The 6,334-nt window shown below is 38.3% G+C and overlaps 1 protein-coding gene across 37 annotated transcripts in view; it reads right to left on the bottom strand.

The window, feature by feature from the left end:
* The window catches only part of PDE4D (phosphodiesterase 4D), a 1,438,885-nt gene that overhangs the window by 578,859 nt on the left and 853,692 nt on the right, over positions 1-6,334 (bottom strand). The gene's annotated exons all lie outside the window — the stretch shown is intronic.

A 6,334-nucleotide genomic window follows, 5' to 3' on the forward strand; every position in this document is an offset into this window, starting at 1 on the left:
AAAAACCTACCCTCTTTAATATATTATTAATTTGGCTATTAATTTGTTATTTACACTTTATTACAATAATCCAATCCACATTTACCCCATGTCATAGGTCAATACATGGTTCTACCTTGATCAAGTCGCAACCTAAAAATATAAAACCTTTTTGGCAAGAGCCTCACTTTAGAACAGTTTAATCTGTTCTCAACTGCCACCTCTTGGAGACAGTATATAAATAACATGATAACTTAGTCATTATTTTAAGATGCAGTGGCTTACGACTTAGTATAAAAAGACATGGGTGTTTGAAGCAAAGATGTTAAGTAGTTCAGCCGAATCAAAACCTTGAATATATGTGCATTAGTTTTCTTGATAGATGATGTCTCAGAAACCCATTTAAAGATTTTATTTATTTATTCAAGTGAGAGAGGCAGAGCAGAGGAGCAGACAGAGAGGGACAAGTGGACGCCATGCTGAGCCCAGAGCCCGATACAAGGCTTGATCCTGATCAGGACCCTGAGATCATGACCTGAACTAAAACCAAGAGTCAGATGCTCAACTGACTGAGCCACCCAGGTGCCCCCACAGAAACCCATTTAAACACACCATGGTGAAGCAAAAAATAAACAAGCGGGAAGAAAGGAATTAGGGGAGGCTTTTAGTGGTGAGGAAATGAAGTCAGGAAGGCTGAGAAGAAGAATTTAAATGTGGTATTTTGATATCAAAATAGGAGAGGCTTGATAATAGCAGAAGGTGGAGAGTCAGTGGAGAAAAACAAGGAGTATCAGCAGAGGGAAACTGGGGCTTGGGGCATAACATGTTAGAAAGTGTGAAGAAGTGGAACATAGACCATAAATCTGCATGTCCTTATAGAATACTGTCATACATAGCTTCCTCAAATGGTCCATGTATTGAAACTTCAGGGTGGCTTTTCATGACAACCTGGTTTTACACACACAGCTCTGTTATTCTCTCCACTGGTACCCTTCCTTTCCACTTTTCCCTTCTAGCACTCACCACAATTTGCACTTATATATTTATTTGTCTGCTGCATGCTATGATAGAAGCTGCATGAGAGCAGGGATCCTCTCTGCCATGGTTACCCTCCCTGGCACAGGACCTGGTACACAATAGATGTTCCATAAACATTTGTGGATCAAACAAATCAGGATAGGCACAAGAATAAATTTAAAATGATCTATCTTCACTACTGAAAATTCTAGTACTGGAATTGTCCTGGTCCCTCTTTGGCCTACCTGCCATTCTCACTTAAATGAAGTCCTAGAATCAATTGTTGCCCAAGAGTGTTTGTACCCTTGTAAGATCCTGTTGATATGTGGGGATTTTCAATCTATTGAAAATCACAGCCAAATCTATCCACATCACTAAACCCAATCAGCAAGACTGTCATTCTTACTCTGATGCTATTTAGAATGTGCAGTGAGCCACCCGATTCTACTTCCTAAAAACTAATTTCCCTAGAGCTTTTGCTCTATTATTTCATCAATGCCCCTGAGGTCAGAAACTATGATTTCTTCTCTCCTGAACAGTACAATGTCTCATTAAAACTTCTTCCCATAAGCCTGAGTATTTCTTTAGAAATTCAAAGAAGTTTCAAGGATCATGAAGGACCTTTGGTTCGGTATCAGCTATATTTAGTGCTTTGAGAGCAACGGCACAGTCAAGTTCCTTAATGACCCAGAAACAACTAATTCAATATAATTCTGATTTCTTGATTGCCAGTGTTTTTTTTTTTAGATTTGAAAAAAACAGTGTTTGATAAAGATTATAAAAATGTGTATTTTTATAACATTTTTACCTGTCCCAACAACCAAGTTAGATCATTATTATTTACATATGAATATGAGCAAGTCTGATTATCTAATAATTTATATCATATTTCCATATTTTTATAGCTCCTGATTCTACTTGAGAGAGGAAGTTGGGAAGTAATCATTCCTTTATTCACTCAATACATATTTATTGACTACCCCCATGTTCTAGGAACTAGTCAAGAGGTTGGGGATATCGCAGTGACCTATGAAATAGACTAGGGGCTTTCATTCTAGCCGAAGGAGGGTCAGAAAATAAACAAAATGAATGAGCAAAATCTCTAGATATTTATATAGTAATAGGTTATAGGGATAAAAATTAAAAAGAAAAAGAGATGGAGAGGTCCAGGAATAGGGATTATGAGATTATGTGATTACAAATATCAAAAATGATGGATAGGGAAGGCCTCAAGAAGACACTTGAATAAGGATTGAGAGATATGAGGAAGTAAAACAAAGGCGTACTGGGGAGATGCAAGTTCTAGCCTAAAGTAACAGAAGAAATAGAGTCCCTGAAATAGGACTGTGCTTTGAGAGCTGGTAAATTAGAAGCTAGTGTTCCAAAGCAATAGTAGGAGCTGAATCAGAGGTAGCAGGAACCCACAGGTAGTAGCTATCATGAGGATTTTTTTTAAAGATTTATTTATTTGAGAGGGGGGCGGTAGGTGAGGGAAGGAGCAGAGGAAGAGAGAGATAGAGTCTCAAGCTGAGCATAGAGCCTGATGCAGGGCTTGATCTCATGACCCTGAGATCACAACCTGAGCCCATACCAAAAGTCGGATGCTTAACCAATTGCGCCACTCAGGTGTCCTGTGAGGATTTTAATTTTGATGAAGATCAGAGACCACTAAAGGGTTCTGGGCAAACGAGGGACCCAACATGACCCAGGAGGTGGAAGTGCAACTCTGCTGATGTGTGGAGAACAGACTGAAGTGAGCAAAGAGGGCCACAGGGATGCTGGTCAGGGGCAGTTGTCTCACAATCCAGGTGAGAAAGAATGGTGGCCAGGAGCAAGCTGGCAGCAGTGGAGGGGGTCAGAAATGGTCAGATTCTGGATTATATCTGGAAAGAGAGCTGCCTGGAGTTGCAGATTGGATTGGATGGGGAAGGTGGGAGGTGAGAAGCAAAAAAGAGCCATAGGTAACTGCAGAGTGTGGCTCAAGATGGGGAATCCACAAGAGGAGTGGTGGGGAAAGCCTCCAAAGAGGAGGCTTTGGTGGGGAAAAGCATGACTTTAGCTTTGGCTATTAGGTTTCAGGTAGACAGCAGACAACCAGATGGAAATGGCAGATAGGCAGTTGAATATTAAAGTCTGATTTCAGGAGAGAGATTGGGATGGGTTACCACCCAATTTGCCAATGGCACACAAATCTTCAGGTTGTGCGAATGGATGAGATCATACAGGAGATATATGGAAAGAGTCCAGAAGAGTCCATAGGATAAGCTGGAGACATACCAATGTTAAGATTTGGAGGAGCTGAGGAGGAAACAGCAAAGGAGAATGAGAAGGAGTGGTGAAAGCAGAAGGAAGAAACCCAGAAGAATAAGATGCCCTGAAACCCTAATGAAGAGAATATTCTCTGAATGTTCCTGAACATCAACATAAAAACACCTGCTTTGCAAGTTTTATTTGGTCACAGGATTCATATTCCAATAAACTTTCATCTGAGTTAACGTTAACTGGATTTGTAAATTTTGGAGAGTCAAGTAATCTATGAAAGAGAAACAAAAGAGGAAGGAAGAAATGCCAGAAATTATGAAATCTGTAAGCTTAGCTGGTTAGAAATTATTAGCCAAAATGAAACTGTATGAAGGCAGACATTAATTTATGTTAATAATGTTACACAGTGGAAATTATCTTAATCCTTGCCTCAATTTTTTTGAGTTATAGGTTATTAAGGGAGACAAATATTCTCCCTTTAACATTTTGTAACATACTTGTGTAAGTTAAACTTCTTTCCAGGCAACTACATCATTTAAACAGGTGCTGGCCCATTTCTTAGTTTCTGCCCTGATGGAACTGACCTGATCACAGAGTACAGAGTGAGTTCAAAAACTGCTCTACACTAAAAAAAAAAAAAAAAAAAAAAAAAAAAAAAAAAAAAAAAAAAAAAATTATTTATTTGAGAGAGAGAGAGAGCGCGCACGTAAGCAGAGGCAAGGAGCAGGAAGAAGCAGACTCTCCTGCTAAGCAGGGAGCCCCACTGGGGGCTGGATCCCAGGACCTTGACATCATGACCTGGGCCGAAGGTAGACGCCCAACTGACTGAACCACCCAGGCACCCCAAGGACTGCTCTACACTAACATTACTCCATAGAAAAAGGTCATTTTAAAATGCAAATATATAGAATTAGGAAGGAGGGCAGTCATGCTGGAGGGTGCATCTTATTTTTGAAGAATAACTAGAATGGAATATTATGCCAATTATAATACCCAAGTTTTGTGTTTTAATAGGAATTACATTTTTGTTTTGTTTTTTGCTAAAAACCCTCCAAATTTCTTTCAAGTGTGGGAAAGACCGATTTAAAGATAAGTAGAACTAGGTGGGACAGAGATGGCATTAGCCCTATTGCTTATGATCATCACTCAAAGCTATAAAATCAAGTATAATATGCAATGAAAGCAGCAACATTCACAGTTACACATAATTCAATTTCTCCCTTTTAAAAGTAGAGATAGTAATACCAGTCCCATTAACTTAATCAGATGAGGTTATGTATTTTAAAGCATTTCAAAAAAAAAAAAACACTACAGAATATTACAGAATGTCAATTCAGTGACTTTCTTCTGATGGCTGAAAATTTTAAAAGCACCAGTTGTTTTCCAGTCACTTGGAAAGAACTGATCTTTAAATCCACACATCCTTAGGCCACGGTGCAAATACTCAATTAAATTGAGTTATTTAAAATGTGGGTTTTGGATATTTTTAATGTTGAACATTCTTGTCCTAGCCTTGTTTGGATATCATTAGTATATATAAATGTTAAAATAGCATTTAGACTTCAGAAATTATGAGTTGACTCCAGGGTTTCCTAGAATGCATTAATCAAAATGAAATTGACCCCAGTATGTTTAAATTCGCAGTATTCCTGGTACACTGTGACTTTCTGGTTCAGAGATGAATGCCTTAAATGGCCTCATAAACTTTAAAGTTTCTTGGACATTCAATATCTTCCTATGACATTTTGATGAGTCTAGTGTAAATGAATCAAAAGCACATGGATTAAATTCCCCATGAACTATTCTTCTTGGCTATGAGACACCTTAGGGAAAGTGTTTTGGCAGGGGGTCAAATATACTTTGCTGACCCCTCAATATTTTCAAGATACTCAGTGGACAAAGACCCAGTCAGCATATTCAAAACAAGATAAAAGTGACCAGAAGTGCCCATGTGGGTCTGGATGTCACTGGCCTTCATGTCCCCTTCAATTATGAGGAAACGAAGCTCTAACAGTATAGCCTCTGTAAGCTGGGGGCAACCTGACCTCCTGGTTTTGCTGTAGGTTGATTTTGAAAGTCATCTTAGTAAGTTTAAAATTCTTTAGACTGCCCACCCTAAACTCTCAACTAGCTAGTTAGCTAAACAGAAATGAGTTTAGATCCCAAAAGAACTATTGTGTGAATTAAACTGGATTCTATCCTTGAACTAGTTAAAATTTCATACAGTATCTCCAACTTTTTATGAAGTTCTCCCCCCCAAGTCTTTAAATCAATAATCAGTAAAAAAAAAAAAGAAGAGAAAAAAAATTTATTTATGCTTGATTCATTCAGAATCATTCGAGTATCTGAGGTATTGTAAAACAACTAATGGTGAAATTATCTTATAAAGAGATAAACAGTGGGGCATCAGAGTGGCTCAGTTGGTTAAGTTCCTGCCTTTAGCTCAGGTCATCATCCCAGGGTCCTGGGATCAAGCTCCTCTCTGGGCTTCCTGCTCAGGGAGGAGCCTACTCCCTCCACTCCCTCTACCCTCCTCTCCCTCTACGCCTACCCTCATGCTCTCTAGCTCTCTCTCAAATAAATAAATAAAATCTTTAAGAAAAAAATAAATAAAGAGATAAACAGTACTTGAAAGACTTTAGAAGAATCTAGTTTATACCAGTCAAATTTAGTCCAGTATTAAGGAAAGTATGGGAAGTTTCCAATATATTCAGTAAGTTATCACAGAAGTCCTCAAAATGGCCCACTGGGGCTTAAAAAAAGTAATTACATTTTCTGTAAGCATCTACAATCTGTCTGAATAGTAAACCAAACAGTAAGGCTTTCTAACTTCCAAGGCGAGTCAAATGTATTTGCAAACATGCTGGTTTTTTAAAACAGTATTTTAGACTATAATTTACAATGGAATTTCAAAAATGCAGCCATTTCCACCCTTTTGATTCTTATTTTACTTTATATAAAAAACCAGTTGTTTTTCAGTTTTAAAGAATTCAGCACGGTGTTTTGGAGTCTCAGCACTTTCTCTGCATTTTGAAAATATGCCAAGTATTGATGTGGTCAGTTCTAGGACTTCTCA

Source organism: Canis lupus, chromosome 2, assembly GCF_003254725.2.
Source record: "Canis lupus dingo isolate Sandy chromosome 2, ASM325472v2, whole genome shotgun sequence".
Classification (NCBI taxonomy): domain Eukaryota; kingdom Metazoa; phylum Chordata; class Mammalia; order Carnivora; family Canidae; genus Canis; species Canis lupus.